This window comes from Patagioenas fasciata, chromosome 20, assembly GCF_037038585.1.
Source record: "Patagioenas fasciata isolate bPatFas1 chromosome 20, bPatFas1.hap1, whole genome shotgun sequence".
Taxonomy (NCBI): Eukaryota; Metazoa; Chordata; class Aves; order Columbiformes; family Columbidae; genus Patagioenas; species Patagioenas fasciata.
This window is the reverse complement of record NC_092539.1, coordinates 6,874,649-6,897,465: the sequence shown is the minus strand read 5'-3', so window position 1 is coordinate 6,897,465 and position 22,817 is coordinate 6,874,649. Positions and strand designations below refer to the sequence as shown.

Here is a 22,817-nt window from a genome sequence, read left to right as displayed (position 1 = left end):
AATGAAACGCAGTTCCCAGTGGCCTTTCCAATGTGGATTCTCTGGTGTCTCGTAAGGGTTGAGTTCCCATGCAGCTCTCGAGCGCTTGAGTCTCTCCTCATTACCCACCCCCCATTTTCACAAGACTGGCGGGAGCCGTACGAGAGCTCTTACCCTTCAGCCAAACGCAGCTGAAACTCGTCACTGGGTAAAAAATGGGGAGGCGGGAACAAATGGAGAGAGAAAGAAAGGAAGAGAAACACATATGAACACATGCACAGACTGGATCGCAGCGGCCCTATTCCCTTAACGAAAGGGAATAAAAGAATAAAACAAAGTAAGACCACAGTGGCAACGTGCACCAGTGGAGCTGTTGGTTTGCTTGGACGCCGCGCAATCCCACCCTCTGCCTCAGCTGCTGGGGATTTACAGTCACGAATGATCCCGGGAGGGTCGGTTCATCCGCACACAAGTGTTCCTAAAGCTCCCTGCGTAAGAGTGGCCCCATTCCCAATAGCAAGTGACAATTCATAAGCATTTTTGACTGTTAATTATATTCTGATTGGATTTTTTTTTGCGATACCAATAGCCCCGCAAACGAGGAGTGCCGAGAATTTCAAAGAGGGAACTCAGGGATTTCCACCCAGAAACCGGCCACCTGCCTCGCCAGAGAAACGTGAAGGCAAAAGAAAGTGCAGTTCGACAAAACAACAGAAAAACAACTTATTGAATAGCTGTCGTTTGGCAAGTAGAAATATATTAGTGATTGTGTTGATATCAAAGAAGATTAATTTGATAATTGCCCGCACAGAGCAAGAAGAAACACAATCAAGTGTACTGCCACTGGCATCCAAAACACCTTCCTTCATTAAATCAATTTCCCTTTTTAACTTAATTTGAGTTAATAAGAAAGTTTGGTGTAGCCACTATCCAAAGATACCACCCCCCAATCATTTATTCCTGTTTGACCGATCTTATTTTGGCATCAGCCTGACAGCCCAGAGCAACCAAGGGCCAAGGACTTTATTTGTCAGTTTGAGGTAGTTTAAGAGACAGTAGAAAAATGGGAATTCTTTTGCTGAGAGGCTTGTCCGCGAGCTTCGGCAGCACCGCATCGCGACCCCCGTGTGCGCTCGCTCCTCCGGCGGGACCCGCGGCAGCGATGTCAAACTCACCCCGCAAACGGCCCCAAATGACATTTTTAGAGAGGCTCTGTTATCTGAGACTACAAAATTAGCACTGTATAACAGTCTTGGGTCTGCAAGATGGTTCCTGCCAACATCAATGGCGGTGCTGTGCGGAGATCAAAGGTAAAGCGCAGTCCTTCAGCAACAGCAAATGTTGGGGCTGGTGGGGGAGCATGGCAATCGCTGCACAAAAAGCCCCGTTGGACCTCAAAAAAAATCTCCAGAGTGAAAAAATTATCCCTGTCATTTGCCTAAATTAGGGAACCCACATGCACAATTCTTCAGGAATATCCAGAAGTCATTTATTCAAAAATTTAACAATAAAAGCATTGCCCTTCTGCCAAAGAGTTAACAGCCCTGAGAGCGACTCGGAGGTCTCGCTCTTGCTGTGGGATTTCTCCCAGTGACACCATGTTCCCACTTGGAGACAAGTTTCTTTGTTTGCTTTTCCCCAGTTATATAAGGGACATAAATTTTTGTTGCGGAGAGAGAACTCCAGGCAATCTGCATCTCCCTCCAAGTCCGCGTCTCCCTCCGAGGCTTCTCACCATGTTGTAGCTTGAACACCACTGCTGGTGCTGCAATTTCCCAGCTCCTGCCTGCATCTGCACTAAACCGTCTCCCCTGCCCCGGGAAGCAGGAACCTGCCCAAAACGCAGCTCCCCAACGGGTCTAACCCCGTGGGAGCAGCCAAAGCCCTTTGCCACCCACCCCTGGCATTGCAGGAGCAAAGACACCAGCACAGATGAGCTACAAAACCTTGGGCTGGCACAAGGACGTGCCCAGAGACGCTCCCCTGTGCAAGAGCATCTTGGACAAGCTCAGGCTGCTGCTTTGCAGATCAAATTGTTTCCAACCGGTCTCCTCCAGCCCCTGTTTTTTCCCTGACCCCCAGTCCCATCACCGGGTGCCAAAGGAAGGAGTTGGGAGGGGAGGCCATGCTGGGAAGGCTCTCAGGGTGCTGGGGCGAGGGCTGGGTGCTCTGGGCTGGCCGGCGCCGCATTGCACGCATACCAGCAAACCTCAGCCCAGCAGCCCCGGATGGGGAATGCAGCAGCCAGCAGAGCTCCCAGGCCAGCGATGAAGCCTTAACCCCTTCCCCGCTACAACCAAGGGGCGGCTGCAGAGCCAGGAGGCAGGGGGAGAGAGGAATCCGCCCTCAGGCCAAGCATACTGCTGCATCGCTCCCTCCCTAACAAAAAATACATTCCAACACTACCCTAAAAAATCCCTGGGAACGCAGCCCTCCTCTTCCCCTTCCCATGGCCCGATGGAAGGCAGGGGACAATCCTCACCCACAGCCAAAAAATCATAACTGCTCCCAGCAGCCAGCACAGCCCCTGGTGGCATGGAGGAGCATCTGGGGTACCCCTGCACTTGGGGTCAGCCCCTGGAAGATGGTCTCAGCAGGGTCCCGTAGGGAACCTGGGGACAGCCACAGTTTGTTCTGCACCCCAGGGAGCGGGCACTTTGGGCCTCTCCACCTGCAGCACTTAAAATCATGGTGGCAAGAAGGGTTTTTCTCATCAACACTGCTGGAGGAGAAACCCCCCGAGGTGAGGTTTTGCTCTCGGGTCCATGGGTGTGAGTCCCGCTGCGACTCAAAGGCAGGACTTTGCACACGGGCGCTTGCGCCCATCGAGACCCAGTTGACACCATTGGGTGCCCAGGGAAAGCCTGGCTGTCCCCGCTCTCCCCAGCACCTTTCTCAACCTGGTTTCTCTCAATCTCTCCCCCTGAAGGTGCTTGGGCTCTGCTTGCCCAGCAAGGCACAACCGGCACATGGGTCCCCAAGAGCCAGGGCAGGAGGAGGTGGCACGTCACCTCTGGAGCAGGTACCAGCACTCCTCACCTCTGAGAAAACAGCAACCAGGTGTTACCGCAACCCATGCGAATGGACTAAAAATGCCCCGGGTGAGGCTGTGCCACCGCAGTTGGAAATCGGCTTGGTCTGAGCAGTTTCCAGAGAGTTGCAACAGCTTAAAAATCACATTTATGTATCCAACATGACAGCAAACACTTTTTCTTTTTTTTTTTTTTTTTGATATTTGGATTAGGTGGAAAAAGCAGACAAAGCCCAGCCTAGGTGGGATCACTAAAACCCAGCCCCGCTGCCCTCCTGGCAGGGATCGGATCTCCCACACCGATATTCAGCTCTGCTCAGCTCCCTCCAGCTCCAGTCCGATCAGATCAGGCCCAACAGGATTAACCACATAACACAGCGCCAGCCGAAGGCAGATTTGCTATTTTAAAAGAAACACACACCCCAAAGTCTGCGTTAAAGAAACCGCCTCGGTTCAAAAGTTGCCTCCAATTTTAGGGTTTCTAAAGTTAAGATTCCATATTTTTTTTTTTTTATAAAATAGAATTAGTGCCTTCATAATAAATTAATAATCAAAGGCCCACAGAAAGCTTTCCATAAACTATTTCTTTTAATTCCAAAGGAAACCGTTTGTTTAAAAGAAGCAAGTGTTCCCCTGCAGAGCCGGCACTCCAGTAATTGCAGCATGATGATAGAAAATGGGGCTGGATAGCAAAAATAACTTAAAACTATTCTAAACAACCATGAAGCTGAGTCATCTGTTTCAAAGTCCAAGTGGAGATATCCCAGTGACAGGGCCCACAGAAAATGCTAAGGTGCATAGTTAAAAGAGGAGGGGAGAAACAAAAACAAACAGTAAAAATAGCACAAATTCCTTCAGATACTATTTGTGACAAGAGATGAAAGCTGGGATTTCCACCCTCTTCCCAACATCTTGACTGCAGTGAAGCTCAGGGTTTCATTGCACCACGCACCTCTAACGCAACAGTCCCTCAACAGCAAATACTGAGCTTAGTGTTCCTCTAAAAGAAATAATCAAAGACATATAAATGCACCCTCTCCCCAGCCGGTATCAGCCAGCGCAACCCCATGAAGAACAGGGGAAGGAAAGGCCAAACCCTGATCTCTCAGTCTTTTGTACTCCATCCTCACCGGTTCACACTGCTATCGCACTACAAAATGTGTAAGTCGCTGTATGAATGGCAAGGTGCCACCGGCATAAATACTTTCGTATCTGGACAAAGGATCTGTCCACACGTCAGGATCTTCATTAAAAATGAGTTTCTAAGCACTTCCCCTCATTCTTTTGGTTCATTTCCACAAAAAACAAAAATGCAGCATTGCGTCAAAGCTGCAAGGACGCCCAACACGAGACCGGACCAAGTGCTTGGTGCTTCAGACCAAGCCAGTTGTGCTCCCACAGACCTCCCAGCTTTCCCAGCCTTGTCCAGGCACGGGTTTAAAGTTGTGGCGATTGATCCTGGTACTTGGCTTGATCTAACAACGGGTCGATCTAGAGCACAGCCCGGCGTGGGTGCAGGACGGCCATGGGTAGAGTACGGTGGGGAGGTGAGAAGAGATAAGCTGGGGACACGCTGTGCGGGATGGTGAGGGCTGTGGGAAGCAAGTGTCACAGCCACCAGGAACAAAACCAGCACGGTTATTTAAACACAAAGCGGCGGGTATGGCACCTTGCTCTGAAGGTTTCTCGGTGGATGTTGCTGGGGATGCGCAATCACAAAAGGAAGATCCTCAGCACGTTGTGAACGCGTGTTCCCTCAAAGAAGGGCAGACCTGGTCTTAACCAACGTGGCCGGTCCTTTACACCGTGTTACCAAGACTAATTTAAAGCTAGTTCAGGTAGATGTGGGCACACTAGACTGCAGATTGCCCACATCCAGTTCACAGTGTGGCATTTCAAAGTCAACTGGAAGGTGCTGCAAACCATGAGCAGCAGTGGTCCTGGAGCTGCTTTGTGAGTCGTTCAGCCCTCTGGTGTGAGAAGCCATGGAGAGAGCAGAGCCGGAGCCTCCTCCACTGTCCTCTACCTTGTGGCTGGGGCTACAGGGACTATTCTCTTCCCTCGAGGATTTCACAAGCAGCCAACAAAAGCAGGAACTCCAGAAGGAGGTGACAAAATGACAGCAAAAACAAGCAGCCTGTTACAACCGGTGGACAAGCGCCCAACCTTTCCTTGCACGTGCTTGACAAAGGCACGCTGGAAACCCGGTGCCATTCCTGCTGCCGGCACCTTTCTCTCCAAAAAACATTTCAGACTTCCCTTCTCCTCCTCCGAAAGATCCAACCGTCTTTAAATTCTGCCTTGTGCTGCTGTACTGAGGGAAGGGCTCTTGCTTTCTGCTTACAGATGAGCAACCAACATCCAAAAAATGAGCACGGATCAGAGGCAAACAGGGTTTGCAGGGAGAGGTCTTAGCTTTTATCAGGCCAGCTGACAGAGCTGGAAAAACAACAGGCTGAATTTGGGGCACAACTGGCTTTCCTCAAGGTCTGTCTATGTTGTATGCAGAAGACTGTAGTTCAGACAGGGTGTTCCAGTTCTTTTTTTCCTAGGCTGCACCCTCAGTTAAAAACACCACTGGATGAAGGGCTGGAAAAAAACAATGAGTTCAAACAGGAAGGCATCTAAGAGGGGGAATTCCAAAAAGGTGGAGAAGAAACCATCAAAGCAAGAGTTCCAAAGAGCTCGGTGCGTGGGATGCTCTTTGGGCAGGGAAAGTTTCCCAAGACCTGACTCCAGGACAGCTGCAAGACAACAATGCTGTCCATGTGTGAAGCTGCCTCAGTCCCCACTCCGACACAGACCCAGGTAGGCAGGTGACTCAGCTGGAGTTAAGAACAAAGCACGATCTGAACCTCGTGTCCTTTTACACAACTCTCTCATTGTAAAGAAGTCATATAGCAGAACTTCCCCTAAGCTGATGTACATCTATTTTAACTCCTTTTCAGCAGATCGAGGCATGAAAGGGACTCAACACATGGAGAGTCAAGCCTTGATCAGCACAATTCAATCCTCCACCTCCCAGCAGCCAGGCAGAAAGACCGTGGGCTTTGTCCCAGGTCATTGCTGGAGCACACAAGCACCTTCCACATCTGATGTTGCAGCATCTCCCAGGCTTTGCAGAGTCTCTAGCAGTGCTGTCTTTGGGAGACAGATACCTGCTGGATTTGATGCCTGGCTGCAGGGATGAAAGTCCCTCCTTTTGCTAAAAGAGCATGCAGAAGGGGATGGGTTGTTCCCTAATGTCAGCCACCATGTAGATTTGCGCAGCCTCACCCAGAAGACTGTTCCCACTCCTGCCTAAAGTACATTGTTGTAGGCCATCGCCAGATTCACAGGTCTCACAGTCTCCAACACGCTTGTCCTCTAACTGCCCCAAGAAGAAAGGCAGCACTTATCTGTGCTTCACAGATGGGTCAGTAGAGACAGAGAGACAAAGCCCCAGCCTCCCTCTGCGTAAACTCCTCAAAGCACCAGGTCTGAGGATTTCATGGTGTTCAGACACCTCAGTCTGGGTACAATGTCACCCAGAGCAAAGAACCAACCCCAAAATCCCCAAATCCAGGCCAAGAGCCCTGACCACTGGCCACCCTTGCCATGTCCTGGCCAACTGAGATTGCTCTCCTGGGTTTCATCCCAGCCGTCACACTCTGGGCTGTCTCAGAGGAGCAGCTTGTGCTGCTCAAGAACAAAATTCAGCCTTTGATGCCATTGGCACTTCCTCCATGAGTTGCTTTGAAGATTAGGGTCAGAGCCTTAAATTGGATTCAGCAGCTGATGGGGAGCCAGTGGAGCAGCTTGAGCTCCGGTGGCCCAGCCCTTCAGGAGGTGAGCAGTCGAGCTCTGCACCAGCTGGCCCCACCATCCTGGTTCTACCGCAGCTTCTGTACAAGGCACAGCAGTACAGTCAGCTGGAGCCAAGCAATGGGGTTGACCCAGTGGACAAAGTTATCCCTAAGCTTGAGGGAAGAAGGCAGCGTTTTTAGAAAGATGCATGGTCTGCTCATTGCAGCCAGCAAAGAGGCCAGAAAAATTGGGATTCTCCAAACCGCACCCATAGTTCAAGGCAGCACAATGACAACAGTAGGCAGGGTGTCAACACGGGCTTCAAAGCCTCACGTTTTCCAATCTGCTTCCCCTCCATCCTCAGCTCAACTCAAGCGCTCATACCCATATCTCACAGCAGCACCAGCTGGGAACAGCAAACACGTCCATGGCTTCTCCATCTCCCCTCCTGGTGGGACCCCCTCTCCCCCCACCACCACACATCCCCTGACTGCTCCTGCCTGGTCCAGGGATGATGGGCAGCAGCAAGAGTGAAGTCTCCTGGGAGTGAGCGGGCAGCATGAAGGCCAAGAGCATCAAGAACGCTGACAGGAGACCAGAATGGGAGTGTACAGGTGTGTTTTTTGTTCCTCTGTGAGTTTTTCACCAGACTAGTTTTGCACTCACAGCATCAGGCACTGGCACCCACAAACACACACTAAGGGACCATCTTTGCTCTAATCAATACAAATTTCCGCCCTGAATAGTGCCTGTGGGGTTCTGCACACAGAGCTCAGGCTCCAGGCTCTCAACAAAACATCCATCCCCTGACCACATCCCCTCCCCAGCCTCCCAGCTGTGAGCCACAGAGCAGCACAGCTGGATTTCACCTGCACCCACCACCCAACCCTGCAGCATCTCCTTGGACAAGCTCTTTTGCCCAAATTCCTTCAACCCCTTTGGAGACTGCCAGCTCGGAGGACGCTAAGGACATGGGTGGCCCACAAAAAGCCACAGCTCACACTGAATCCCCAAACGAGGGAAGAGATCCACACACGCCAAACTCGCTTCCAAAGCATCTCCCCTCTCCGGGAGCCGGGGCACAGGGTCAGCAAGACGCTCTGTGCTGTGAAGTGACACGCGCTGAAGTAACATGTGGCACAGTCACAGCAACTCTATTAATTTAAGTTAATTTCCTGCAGTTCTGTCTTAGTTTTCCTGCAGATTCAGGACTTAAAGGTTAAAGCGTAACCTTGTCTCAGTAGCTTGCTATTCGCTCCATGCAAATGTCTACCTACAGCCTGGTAATTACATGCATTTCCAAAGAGCCAATCCGCCGTCAGCCTGACAGATACTGATCTTCCCGTTTTATTTTTAGCTCTGTGCTTCCCCCTCTAGATGCAAAAAAAAATTCTGTTTGTTCCATCTTTTGCTGCAGCCTTTTTTCCCCAGCTCACCAGCCAGCTCCCGTCTCAGCCGGGCTGGAGCAGCGAGCAGCAGGATGGGAAGGCACGGGGGTCCCGCTGGGTGTCCCGTGTGGGTCCCCAACACGGTGAAAATGGCCAGACGGGTCCTTTGGGACCACCCAGGGAATTTGTCCTCTCTGACAGAGAGAGGTGTTTAAATGGGAAACTCAAGTGAGGCATAAAGAGCTACACCAGCCCTTTGTAGGGGAGCGGGATGCTCTCTCCTGGGGACATCTCCAGGTCACATGCATCCAACCAGGACCCAACTGAGAGAAAAGGGGCCAAATTTAGCAAAATTCAGCTGCATGTTACTGGCTCTGCAAGTCGGGGGTTGGTCATCCTGCAAAGGTGGGTGACTTCCCCCGTTAGCCATGGGGGGACCACCCAGAAAGAGAAGGCGATGCCAGGAGGGTGGGCAGCGGAGGCACGTCAGCCACACAGTGACAAAGCTTGGTTACCCAGAGCGGTGGTGGATGCCCCATCCCTGGAGACATCCCAGGCCAGGCTGGACGGGGCTCTGAGCAACCTGAGCTGGTGAAGATGTCCCTGTCATGGCAGGGGTGGCACTGGGGGAGCTTTGAAGGTCCCTTTAACCCAATCTATGATTCTGTACTACGACACTTTCAACCCCTAGCACGGGCATACGTGTGACAAAGTCTGCCTGGTGCCACCGAGGCAAACATGCTGTCCTCCTCCATGAGCTGCTGTGGTGCCTTTAGGGAGGAGGTAAGGTGTGCAAACCACTAGAAATCTCTGTCCTCCACAAGTTTAGCCCCATGAGGCAGCCCAGCACCAAAGAGCAGCCCAAGGGGCTGGTTGTAAATGATGAGACTTGGAAGAAACAGAGATCAGGTTCTTCTTCTTCACCTTTCCCTTTGGAAGGAGTCTGGGAGTGAGGATAGACTGGGCTTTGAGGGGTGAGGTCTGCACGCCTCTCTCCCCCTCTGTCTCTCAAATGCATATTTTAGATTTAAACCAGAACAAATTCACACAAACTTTCATTTACATGATGGGGGGGAAAAAAAAGACACTGAGCCTCAGAAGCAACACATGAAGAGAGGGCTGGCTGTTGTCACCACAGCACGGACACCAGAGTCACCATGGTCAACACCGACTGTGCGCTGCAGGGTGCAGCTTGGGGACATTAAGGGGGTGAAAAGTGCTTGCACAGAGGAGAGAAAGGAAACCTACATGCAGGGAAGCCACATAATAAAATGCATTAAACAAATAGCTGAAGAGAAATAAGAAAGAGGAGCAGGGATGAGATAAAGCAGAGGGAAGGGTTGAGTGTGGCAGTTGCAATGTCTACGAGGCTGCAGTAAAAACCAGCAGAGCTGGGGCTGAGGCATCTCCCCAACACCATGGACACCTGGACATGTTTTGGGTTGGAAGGGACCTTCACAGCACACCCAGTGCCCCCCCTGCCATGAGCAGGGACATCTTCACCAGCTCAGGTTGCTCAGAGCCCCGTCCAGCCTGGCCTGGGATGTCTCCAGGGATGGTTCATCCACCACCATCCCGTTACAGAGCTGGGAGAGACAAGGGACAGAGATTTCAGAATTTACTTAATAGCCCACAAGATCCCCAAACCCCATCCTTCTGCACCAAAATAAATAAATAAACCAACCAAACAACCTGCCATGCATCAAGGAGTCGTTGGGGAACTGCAGGGAAGCTTCTCCACCCTCTGCACAGACACGAGCCCTGGCTGAGCTCCACCACAACCAATTCCTCCAATGCCAACGAGTTTAGCCAAAGGAGTCCAGGGTAAGCAGTGAGAAAAGGCTGGTGCAAACCTACCCCTTCACCACGCTCCTTCAAAGCATCTTTAAATCTGAGAGCTTCACAGAATCATGTTTTAAACAATTCCAACCTGGCACTGCCAGCCCTTCGTTTGAGAGCCACTTTCCTGCTGCTGGCTCATTTGGTTGGGTTTGTTTTTCAACCACTATTCAGTCTCCATTCTCCTTTGTGCAATTCAATCATGTCATTCCCACCTGAGCTTGAAATTTGAAAGGCTGGGTACCCCCAAGCCTCTTCCTTTGTGTTTACACCCTTTTTTTATAGAGAATGACGACAATCTCTGCCACACGTCACTCAACCAAGGACTGCACCCATGGTGGGGACGTCTCCAACCTGCTGGCACAACATCCCAGCGCCAGATACACGGACTCAACAGAAGCCTTTCCTCCGGCTTCATTCTGCTACTCCTCCTCGCCTCTGTATTCCCTCATGGGCTGCTTTTCTATTTGGGAGCCCATGATTGTATCTGACAAGGTCTCCTAATTGTCTCCGCTGATTTTACCGGAGACTGATTTTAAAAGCAGCTCAGTAACTTAGTCACTTCAATATCATTGCTGAATTCAGCTCCCTCATTTATTAATGGGCCTACTTTTGCTCTTTCTCCCCTGAAGTGTTTGCAAAATCCCTTTTTATTTCTCTTAACCCCTTTGGCTAATGTTAACAAGCAAAAACTCAGTAATATTTGATATTATATGTGTATAAATAAAAGCAGGAAAAGATCTTATTCACTCCTGTTATAGCTACTAAAGCAGGCCTAGGGCTCTGGAATAGCAGCTTTACTGCATACATTAAATATCTCCATCACTATTAATGTGCAGTGTCGGAATTTTATTGGATAGTTTGGGTTATTTACCTTATAAAGTAACACGAGCATCACAAACCACGAAAAGAGGGTATTTAGTACCTTCTCCTCAAGTCTGCATCTCCACAAAGTGAGGGAACACAAGGCTACAAAAACAGAACCCCATGTGTACATGTTCGTTCTTTTATGAGAGGGGAGAGCAGCGGTTATCCTGGCATCAACACCATCGCATGCTTTTGCTCAGGAGGAATTGGGACGAGTAGTTTGCAAACGGCAACCCCAGTCTGTTTTTACAGCCACAAAGGCAACCAGCAAGTGCAAAACACCACTCGTCTGGCTAGAGAGAGGTTTTGGGGTGCCCCTTCCTCACCCACAAATCCAGAGATGACAGGAAAGAGGGAAAAAAAACCCACAACACCCTAAAATCAAATGACACAGAGGAGTTTCCAAGAGGGAATTTTATGTCTTTGATATTTTCATTGACTTCTCAAATATTGTTCAAATGACACCCTAAACCGTCAGCAAAATTGTAATAATCAGAACCACTTAGCAAAGTTACCAAAAAATAAACACCACTTCCAAAAGTCTTTGAAAGAATTAAAATGATCTGGATAAATCAAGTCGGTCCTGATGAGAGGTCAGCTTCCCAACTCCACAGGCTGGATGGACTCTCATTTATCTGCCTTTAAATCACTGCCTCCACAACCTGGGCACCCAGAGACCAGCTCTGGTTCCCTGCAGGGAGAAGATGGGCGGTGAAATACAAGAGATCGCCTGAAAAAGCTGTTCCAGGGGCCTGTCCCCAAATCTCAGCGTTACAGCTCCTTGAGACCCCAGTACAAAAGGGGTCCCATGGGGGCAGCAATGGGGCTGGGTGACACGAGCTGAGGAGAGCGTGTTTTGGAGCTGCGGGACACCCGTCCTGGATGCCCCACGCAGAAATTCAGAGTGATTTCTTTTCCGATTTAAAGCTGTGGTGGGGGGAAAAAATTATCATAGAAAGTAGAGCAACACTTGATCCTTGGCAAGGCTGAGCTCAGGTCGCAAGTGTCTGCCACCCTCGCCTCCTCCAAGCCATTGTCACCCTATTTCTTTGCTGCCTGCCCCTCCATTCTCAGCAGATGCTGCTACTGAAGAGAGGGAGAAAATGCTAAGCGAGAAGTCAAAAACAGGGATGTAGAACACAACATTTCCTTCGGTTTCCCCCACTCCAGCCAGTGCTGGTCCCCAGGGACACCAAGAGACAATAGGGTGGCTGGCACAAGATGGCTTTTGCCACACGAAACCCTTCGCGGGGGTCGAGGATGCAGTGATGGGATGAGCCGGAGGATGGAGGATGCTCAGACCCATCTCTGCCAGATACACAGCGGCTACAGGGTGAAATCCTGCCCGGCACCACTGCGATGGGCAATTTGGGGTGAGCTCAGGTCACCCCCAGCAGAGCTGAGGTAACGAGTGACAACACTGTCCCTGCAAACACTTTCCACCCACTTCTTTGAGGCGCAAAACCACAAGAACCCAGACTTTCCCCATCAACCTCCGCCGTGCTCCCATCTTCAAGTGCAAAACTTCCCCTCACCACCTATTTTTAAACCCAGCCCAGCTCAAGCAGGGGCTGGGATCTTCTGGGTTTTTCTTTTCCTGAGGGCTGTGATTTTAGGCAGCGGCAGGGGGGCAGAAGCACCTGCTGCCAGCCACCCCGCAGACCGCAGGCAGCGGCGAGGGAGGGCAGGCGAGCAGGCTCCCCTTGCAAAGTCTGTCCTGTGCTGTCTAATAACACAAGGTGTCATTGTATACCCAAATCAGTGCCTGGAGCTTTATTTATAACAACTGAAACACAAAACCCAGCAGGCCAGAAACGGCGACGGGGAGCGAAAGATCGGGGAGGGCAGGGAAGCAGCCGGGCGAAATCTCCCTATTTAGCAGGATTTGCCTTGAGATTTTCAAGCTGGATTGAGGCTGGGGAGGGATGCGGGGGGGGCAAGGGAGGAGGGAAGAGATGAAAGGGAGGGAAGAGGGAGCTGGCAGAGCAGCGATGCCTCCCTGGCTGTGCGGGACGAGGATGCCGGCTCCACGGGGAGTGATACAGGGAGCGATGCGGGTGCTTCGCTCGCACCCCCCACCAGCCAGCAAAGGCTCCAGCTCCCCTGGGACTCTCTGGCTTTTACAGCTATTCTTTTTTTATAGGCTATTTGTGGCTTTTTAGCCACCCCTTCCATCCCAGGAAGAGCTTTGCAGCTCAACAGCTGGCTCCACTGGGCCCCCTCTTGCACTGGAACAGGCTGTATCTGCAAATTTGGCAGGAGGCACCCCAAGGGACTCGCCCAGCCCGGCGGGCAGCAGTCCCAGAGCGCTCCCTCGGGCACGGCTCCCATCAAACCCAACGCCGGCGGTTGCACGACCCCGCTCCAAACTCTTGCTGAACTCAGAGGGAGCAGAGGCAGCTCAGCAGTGAAAAAGTCCCAACCCTGCACTTACAGCATGGGGAGATGCGCTCTGCTCGGGTGGCTCCAGATGTTATCGCCACCCCCGGAACCTTGTTCGGCTGCTCCCTTGTGCCGGAGGCTCCCGCTGCCGGCGCGGCATCGATGGAACAGCTCTCGGGCTCTTCTCCATGGCTCCTGGGCAAAGGCCTGGCAGCTTTGCCAAGGATCCCCTTTCCCCAGTGGCTGGAATGAAGCCGCTGCCAGACTTTGTACTGGAGCGGCTCAGGTGGGAGCATTTGTGCCCCATTCTCCTGACTCACCGTGGAGGGTGGTAGGCAGCGGCGGGAGGGAAATAATAAATAGCTGGAGGGGGTAAAGAGGGAGGGAATATCTTAAGGAGTCGCAGGTAGGGATGCCATTTGGTGTTCACCTCCCCTATAGACAGATATTTAAATCTCCAGGTGCAAAAGCCACTGAAAGTTCAGGCTGACTCAGAGCTCGAAAATCTGACCCACTAACAGGCAACAGAACAGGCCCATTAAGAGATAAAGCTGAATCCTGAGCCTGTCTTACACCAGGAGCTGCTTTGGTCCAGCTTTGCTTCTGCTGAAGCCAGTGGGATCCAAACCGTGTTTCCTTCAAACAAACTACAAAAGCAAACCCATAATCCATAAAGGAAAAGACTCCCGTTAACTTGACCAAGACTTTAAAATCTCCCTTTCCTCCCACTCTATCCCGGTATTAGTCTCAGATGTTTTTCTGACTCTTCATTTGAAGAGGGAAAACAAAACAACCCCAAACCCACAAGGCACAGGGGGAAGCAGCTTTCGCGTTCCATCGCCAGCAAGAGCTCGTCCCAGCTGCACGCTCGGCCTCCCAAAGCCTACCTGCAGAATTACATCTGCAAAACTGTTGCCCAGGAAATGTGCAGCTAAAATCTGTGAAATAAGCATGCCTGGAATCAGCCGTTCCCAGTGTAGTTAAACAACCGTGCCTTGAAATCTGCCTCTGCGTTTAGCCACGCTGCCATGTACAGAGCTGCAAAACAAAACGCTCGGCTTGTTTCACATCCCAGCCCCGGCACCGGGACTCTTATTCCCTGCAAACACTGAGCCCAAACTCCTTCCCCCGAGGACTATAGGAGTGTGGCAGCAAGAAGAATGGAGATATTGGGGCCCTGCACCTATGCTCATGTACAAAATCAGTCCGAGGGCTCAAAGCGCAAGGTATTGCCCTTGCAGTTGCTCAGGAAATAAAACCCCGGCTGTCTCCAAGCAGAAGAAATAGAGAACCAAGAGACTGGAATTCCCCATCTCTTCCACCGTGTGTTCCTCTTTGCAATGGACGGAGCCGATGGGGACAACGTGACCGCAGCTGCGTTGTTTCAGCATGATGAAAACAAGAGGTTTGGTGGGGAACGGCAGGACCTCGGAAACATCCACCGAGGTCTGTCCGGGGCAGGATGGAGCCGTCAGGGCAAACAAACCACATCACGGGGCATCAACGGGGTGAAACTCCGGTCCTCTCAGCCCACGCGAGAGCTGTCGTCACCAGTCATTCCAGAGAAGGGCTCAAAAAGCCTGAGCCCCGCTGGAAATTTCTGACGGGTTATTTCAGAAGGGTTTGTCCTATGCAGTAGGAAGGCAGGATTTTTTATGCTTTTTAAGATTTTTGTGGACAGGAAAACCTCTTTCCTTCCCCTCTCCGAGCTCGCCGTTCCAGTCTCACATCCCGCTGGAGTAAACCACAGGACGCAGCCTTTCCCACTCGCCTCTTTTCCCAGCAGCAAACAGGTTTTCACTCCATCTTTCCTTCCTGGGGAGACAGGAAGGTTGGCAGCAGAAAGACACAGCCCAGCATGAAACCACAGCCCCACTGCTGCCCCCAACCCCTCACTGGGGGGAGATTGCGGGGTTGGGAGCCCCCCCAAACTCAGCTGCTTCCCAGGTTTCACACAGCACTGACACCGGCGAGGAGACACCGCACGACCCAGAGGGTATCGCCTTCCCAAGACAATTAGATTGTGTTCGAACCACAACCTCGAGGAATCTGATTAATTACAGTGATGCCGAGCTTGACTTCGTCTACAGGGACAAGTCATGTTTGACATCCCTGCCAGCGGGTTACAGGAGGATGAGTGAAACCCAAACAAACGGTCCCTCCCCAGGCTGGTTTATTGGCACACGTTTGGTGACAGTGCAGGTTTTGGGGAGAACAGCCTGGCTGAAAGCCTCGAGCAGGGAAAACCAGGACAAAACCTCACACCGGAGCATCCAGACAGACAGACAGAAGCCGTGTTGCAGTGTCACGCTGACACATGCAATTTGAAGTGGTAGAAAACCAGGATCTTCCAGCAAGTAATGGTCAAGTTTCATGGAGCATCCAAGCAGGGGATGGCTTAAACTGTTGTTTTAACACAGAGATCAGGAGATATTCTCAGGGAAAGGCAACAGTTCTCACTCATGCTCCCCAGCCTGATCCTCAGGTTCTAGCTAGCATGCGAACATCTGATATTATTTCTCACCTGCTGCGGGGTCCTGACTATGGGAGGATTATACACGGAGTTACAGACGGACCTACAGGCTGGAGCAAAGTCTCCCCAAAGGGTCAGCATCTCGCTTCCCTCTGCATGCCCTGCCCTCGCTCCAGGGCTGCCCACGTCCTCCCACCAGACAAAACTCTGCCTTGAGAAGCCTGGAACACTAACACCAAAAAAAAAAAAACCGAAAGAAAAACCCAAGCTGATCTTTGAGGCCAAAAAAGGGTTTTGAAGCAAAGGGGAAGAGGGGGAGGTGGGGAAGGAATCTGAAGTTGCATCATTTGGAAATACCCGCGCGCTTTGGAGATGTATGTACATGTTCGGCTTCTTACTGTTTCTTCAGGAACCTACTTACGAACGGCAAAGTGACACCAAAAGGAGCCCAATGACATTTGCCTGGAGCAAATAAAAACAGCCTTGAATTTAACCCAAATTAGCCCATGTGCAAAATATTCCCTTCCTTGGAGCTATGCACTTTGGGGGTTTGGAGCTCCAGGCAGATGAGTGGGGGTGAGAGAGGTTCGAAATATAAATCAATCGAGAGCTTTTGCCCTTTGGCTGGGCTCAAAACCAATCCAGAGACGTTCTCCGTGGTATTTCAAAGGTTTCTCAGAACATGGAACTAAAGCTAGGTTTCATTTCCTTCAACAGAAGTTGCCACGGCTCCTTCATGACAAGGAAAATAGATTGGAGGATAAAGTCTTATTTTCAGTAAAAGTTTTGTTCTTTCAGAAAACCAGGCTAATTTCCAGGCAGCTTTCCTGCAGACAGAAGACCTGTACACTTCTCCCAGGGTCAGGTCTGCTGCCACCCACACAGACACCAAGGAAAGCACATGGACAGTGTTGCGGGTGTGATCCCATTCAGGGAACGTGATGCTCCCCATCCAGAGAGGCCAGTTTTGATGTGCAGCCAGGACACATCTCTTACAGGGACCAGTCCGGGTCTGGCTCAGCTGAGGAGACACGAGCCATTCGATGTGCTGGGCCAGCAGCAGACCTGGTGCTGCTCACCCAGCCCCAGGGGTGTAAAAGCCTTTGCTCCTGCCCGGTGCAGGCAGGTCTGCCTGCCACCCCCCTCCCAGAGAGACCCAGCTCCCAGGGGCTCCCTTCTGCAAGGCATAAGGCAGGAGGAGGGGAAATATGAAAACTATGAGCCTGACGCTCCATTTCCAAAGGCCACCGTGATCCAGACTGGAAGTGTCTCCACCTGACGCCTGCAGCCGCAGGAGGCTCCTCGCTGGGGCTGTTCCCTCTCCCCAAAGCATCCCCTGCTCCCCCGCATCCCCCGGGATGCTGCCCACGCAACCGCGCGCTGCTCCTGCACAAAAGGGTTAACACGGCAGGCGGGCCAGGTGGCTCAGGTGTGCATGCCGAGCAGCTCCATCTCACCTGCAGCGACTTGTCGAGGGGGAGCTGCATCTGCCCTTTCTTGTCTGGCTTTAATCTGCCTGGGGAAAAGGGAGAAAAAGAATCGGGGAAGGGTAAACACAGCTTAGGCAGCTGCAAGTCCCGGCAACCAAAGGGCTGAGCAGGTGATTCAGAGAGCTGGGGGCCTGCAGACACCCCGTCCTCCGCCTCCCACCGACATCTCCGGTGATGGCAGCAGCCTGGGAACTGCTGGGGTAACGCGCTGGCTGCTGAGGACACCGTTTTCATCGTTAGCCCAGCCAAGGCAGGACAAAGAGTCCATGCTGCAGGGTCTGGGTTAAATTCCTGCCTCTTGCTCTGCCTCCCTGCAAAGACTGATCCCACCCAAAGGACAGAGCACCCAAGGTGAGTGAAGCAGCACATTGGTCCTGTATCAGCAAAGCATTGAGCGCTGCTGCAGACACCTCCACGGCGTTGGCCCTATAGAAACACGGCTGTACTGTCACCCCAGCCACAGCTCCGGCTTCCTCGGGACCACACTTCCGACGTGAGCCCCTCTGCTCAACAGCCTTTGCCACTAACACATCCCAGTATCACCAGCTTCCTCACCCTTGGCAGAAAAATAAAGTAGGGCTCATTTCTGCCTTTGCTTCCATCAGCCCTTCCACAGCCTGAAAAAAAACACAAAATCCCAGTGAATGTAGAAAAAAAGACCATTTTGCCCAAAAAGGTGGCTGAAGGCTTTTGGTATGTGAGCTGATGACTTTTGATGCAGGGCTCTTACACAGTGCCCAGCACTGCTGCCCCTGCTCCATCCTTTCTCCACCCCGGAGGCTCAGGGTTGCGAACACCCCTGTGTACAAGGCAGGACACAGTTTCCTGGCTTTGCAGGGATTTTTTTTGCAGCTAACCAGCCCTGCAAAGAGCCAAAACCCCACAAATCCTTCCCCTGCCTGCCGTGTCCTCGCAGACACCATAAACCCATCACAACCCCTTTCCTAAGAGCCGCAGTGCTCGGAGCTGCCCCAGGGAGATGGGAGAGCCAGTCTGACTGGCTCAGGGCTCACCCACTGCTCCCTGGACGAGCAGCCGTCCTCACCTGGGACACACACGGAGACCTGTGTTCCTAGTTACCTCCCGAGCAGGTCAGGATGAGGGCCCTTCATCACCCCAGCCTTTGGCCTAATTATTTTCATTCCTGTCCCCACACCTTGCCCATAACAGCAGGGATCAGGACGCCTATTACAGCACACGAATTTTGGAGGCACTGCCAGCAGTTTAGAGGAGGTGAAGTGGCTGAGCCAGAAAGAAAAGGCTTTGCAAGACCAACCTAAGAGGTTGAATCCAATTTTTTTGGTATTTGGGGCAGGGCAGGTGTGAGGATGGGGCAGAAGGGTCCCTGATTGCAGATGCAAACACCCAACTGGGTTTGCACCCAGGCAGACACCTCGGTGCTCATGTCCATCGTCAGGACACCAGCGTGGCCTCCACAGCAAGGCTGTGATGGGGAAAAACCCTGCCAAAACAGTCCCTTCATTTCCCAAGTGGCAGCAACACTGCACTAGGTGAGGGTAAAAGTGCCTTAAACTTTTAGCTTAACCAACGAGAGGGGGATATATAGGAATGGGGAGGAAACCTGTGCGTGTAAGGAGGGAAATATCAGGATAAAAACCCCTAGAAGAACTAAATAAGAGGAAAGAAGAGCTGTGAGAAAACAAATGTGGGTAGAATAGTCAGGCTCTGGCAGCAATTAAAACTTCCATGTGTTTAGATCCCTGAATCAATGGTTAGAGATGCTGCAACAAATGTCACCTTCATGTGAGCACCAGAACTGCAATTTTCTCATCATCCTTTTTTTTTCCTCCACCCGTCTGATTGCTGTTTGAAGCCTGTTCAGAGGATAACCTGTTGGGGGCAACCCTGGCACCCAGCGGAAGGCAGGTTTTTCTCCTGGGTTCCTTTCTCACCCTCTCTTCTCCTCTCTTTGCCCTGCACACACCAACTCCCTGACAAGTTTCTGGCTGATCCAAAAGGAGACGTCGGTCCTGCCAGCTCCAGTATCCAACTGCTCTTCACCAGGCCCGGGAGCTGCAGTAACCATAGAAACTGCATCCAACGCGCAGGCTCGAATGGGGGGGCGATAGGATGCTCACACACATGCACAGGCAGGTAGGGACCAGCCAAGGCTCCACCAAAACACCTCCAGATGATGCCCAGGTTGGGGAGAGAGATGAGGCAGAGTAGGGAAAATCAAAGCTTTTCTCCCCAAAACCTCACAGCGCAGCCCGGAGCGGTGTCGGGAGGTGTTTCATCTCTGGGCTGAGCGCTGGCTGGCCGGTTGCAGAGCTGACGGTGCATTTTACGGCACGCGGGGAGATCGGTGAGGTAATTGGGAGGATTCTGTTGCAAAGCTTTGTCTTGGTCTGCCCTGCGTTTTATCTGCAGACTAGATGGGTACCCAGGGCTCCCGCTGGCCTGAGAAGTAATCAGTCATTAATCCTTCGGTCCTTTTTGCACTGTGAATATAAACAGGCCAAATCCTATCCCTGGCTGTGCTGGGGAGAGTATGTTGATGGCGCTGGCAGCAACATACGTGCCTCCAAGGACAAGATTTGGACTGGCACAGCTAATGTGCTGATCCAAACATCGCATTGATTTTACAGCCCTCCCAACGCAGACATAACCCCCGCTTTCAGCAGCACAACTCGGAGCGGGCTCGAAACACGACCACCCCTTCACAGACCTCACGTCGAGCCCTTAAATCCACGCACGGCTACGGAAGAGGCGCGATTTTCATAGTCGGTGGGCACAGCAGATGCTCAGTGTCTACAAGAGCCAGACAGCATCCATCTGAGTGCCAGGAAAGCAGATCGGAGGGGGTCTGGGGAGGAAGGACGGGGAAGCGCTGCCTGCAGATGTCCACGCACACCCCATGGGACAGGAGGTGGCTCTGGGACCAGTGACCAGGACACGGCACGTGGTGATGGGCAGACCCTTACAACGGGAACAGCTTAGTGGCTTCACCAGCTGTTGGTGGCATCTCTCCATCCTTCTCACCCGCTACGGACAAGGGCTTTTGGGAGTGCCACGATGGCACCATGGGGTTTTCCTCTTCTCTGCCCCTTATCTCCATCACCCAGCCACGGCAGCAGTTGGTGGAATGAGCCTCCCACTCCTGCATCAGGACAGAGGTGCTCAGCTTGTGAGGCATTGTAAGCACCTACGGGAAGGTGTAGGGTGGGGATGAAAATACCATCAGTCCTGCCTTTTTAGCACCAAAACAACAAATAAAAATAAGTTCACACAACTGCCAGACTCCCTCCTTTCTTCCCCCTCTCCAAGCCATAAATACTCCACAAAATCCCCATGTACAAACAAGTCGTGGCCTCTGGACAAAGAGGCCCAGCCTCCAAATGGCCACCAGGCACATATTTTGGGCTGTAACTCGGCCAGCGTGGAACAAGCGGGCTCAGCTGTCCTCCCCATCCTCAGCCCGCAGCCGGGCCGGCCGAGCTCAGCCCCGGCCCCAGCCCTTCAATGGCCCCATTGTTCGGGGCCGGGAGCTCAGCTGCGACCGGGGCGGCCCCGTCTGGCTCCCAGACATCCGGCGTGGTGCGGGGCTGCAGCCGGTAACGGGGCTCGGCCATGGCGGGGGGGACGCCAGCCCGCGGCTCGAGGTACCCGCAGCCCCCCGAAGGGGAGGGAGAGGAGGGGGCTGCATCCTGGCGAGCAGAGCTGGGCTGGGGTCTCTCCCTTCCCAGGGATGTCATCGGGAGCACACAGGGTGAAAATTGGCTCCCGCATCCTTTGGGGGCTTTTGTGGGGGAAGAAGGAGGAATACGGCAAAATGAGGAATATAGGAGTGGAGTTTTCCTCTCTCACCCCGAAACATGGCTTAAAATCTCCTTGTTTCCCCAGCCATCTCCCCTTGTCTTGCTCCCCCACGCTGAACTGGGGGTGAAAGCAACCCCACAGATATCTCCCATCTCCAAAACAGGATCACAGGGCACACAGACCCTCCAAGCAGCCAAGAGCAGACCCGATCACCGGCTGGCGTCGGGCGGACACACTCCAGCGGATCCCAGATCCACAGGAGATACCGGCGCCCACGGAGCCTTCCCGCGGCTCGGCGCCCCGCCAGCCCGGCACTGCCGAAAATCAGAGCCCCGGAGCTATGGCGCGGAGAGGATCCGGCACCCTCCGCCCAGCCGGCGGCTCCAGAGCTCTGCTCGACACGCAGACACCTCTGCCAGGAGCTGAAATTTTCCGAAAAGAAGGTCAGTGCCGACATTTCTCTTTAAACTCCCAGGAGTTTCCTCCTGAAAGATGCAAGAGAAAGGTTGAAAAAAAATCTCTTCCTTGTGCAGCGTGAGGGCAGCATCCTCAGCAAGCTTCAAACACCACCCAAGGAAAAATGTTAAAGAGACTAAAGAAGCCTAAAAAGCCGCCTAAGGCATCTTTACACCATTGTTTTTTCTGGGCCAGGAGGGGCGAAAATGCCCTGGGAGCATTTGGACATTGCTTTAAACACCAACAAGACACACGAGGGACTGTGTCCTTTGCTGTGTCACATCGTGGTGTCTCGCTCTGTCCCTGTTGCAAGTCATCGCTGCAGCATCCCAGCCCGGGCCGGTCACACCGGTTTAACCACAGCAACCGGGGCGATTCTCTGTCGATAACGGCACGGTCCAGAGGGTCGCCCGCGTCAAACACATCCCGGTATCAAACCTCCCGAGCCAGCCCCGTGCAGCAGCACCATCACGTACTGGTTGAACTGGCAGGCGATGCCTATCAATACGAGACGTGCCTTCTTTTTGCACAGCTCATTTCTCCCTCCTGAATGAGAATAGCTTTCCTGGCAGCGACAGGAGCCCACGCGCAGGAACAGCTTGCTGTTTGCACTCGAAGCGGTGAAGTCGCAGAGCAGCCCAGCTTAACGTTACTGCTCTTTCAATAGCAGTGGTACTGGTGCGAGGCTGCGCAGACCTGAGCAGGAACCAGTAAAGCAAAGGGGGGTTTGGATTTTCCCCTCAAACGTGTGCCCCCATGAGGGCAAGGGGGGCCAGCCTGTGCTGATTTATTGGAGGAAAATACGATTTAAATTCATTTTCCCTTCCAGTAACTCTACAGCTTTGCAAACAGAGCATCTGCAGCTCTCATGCTGTCCACACAGGCTCTCTCCAGTAATCCCAAATGAAGAATTCAGCCAAGCAGTCCCCAAGACCAGCTACAGGTGACACATGGCTCCCCAAAACAAGGGATAAGGGCAGCAGGTACCTCTTCCTCACAGCATGTCCCCAAGACCAGACCCGAGAGAAGACAACCCATCACTGCAGCGTCATGAAGGCTGCACAGCCCTCTCCCTCCCACCATATTCTTCTTAGAATATAAGACAGTTTTTCACATCTGTTCTCTGCTTTGGAAGAGCCTCTGTGATGGATTAAAAAGCCAAGAAAAAGAGAAAATCTAACTGGACCATCTCCTTCGCAGGCTTTCCTCATAGGATTTCTCTCGTATGGGCCTGACACCTCCCTGTGTCACACAGGCTCTTCAGCATCTTCCATAAAGGTCATTTAGCAAGCGGCTCCTTCTCCCATAGTGACCTCTTCTATCTTTTCAGCTGCCAGTGACCCAGT

The 22,817-nt window shown here is 52.4% G+C and overlaps 1 long non-coding RNA gene across 4 annotated transcripts in view; it reads right to left on the bottom strand.

Moving 5' to 3' along the window:
- The window catches only part of LOC136110590 (uncharacterized), a 102,671-nt gene that overhangs the window by 58,730 nt on the left and 21,124 nt on the right, over nt 1–22,817 (bottom strand). Inside the window, exon 1 of one of the 4 annotated variants that reach the window (XR_011742005.1) lies at nt 13,325–13,600. The exons of the other annotated variants lie outside the window; for them this stretch is intronic. This is a non-coding gene — a long non-coding RNA (uncharacterized lncRNA). Of the gene's footprint in view, nt 1–13,324; nt 13,601–22,817 lie in introns of those variants that run through there. 4 annotated transcript variants of the gene reach the window in all.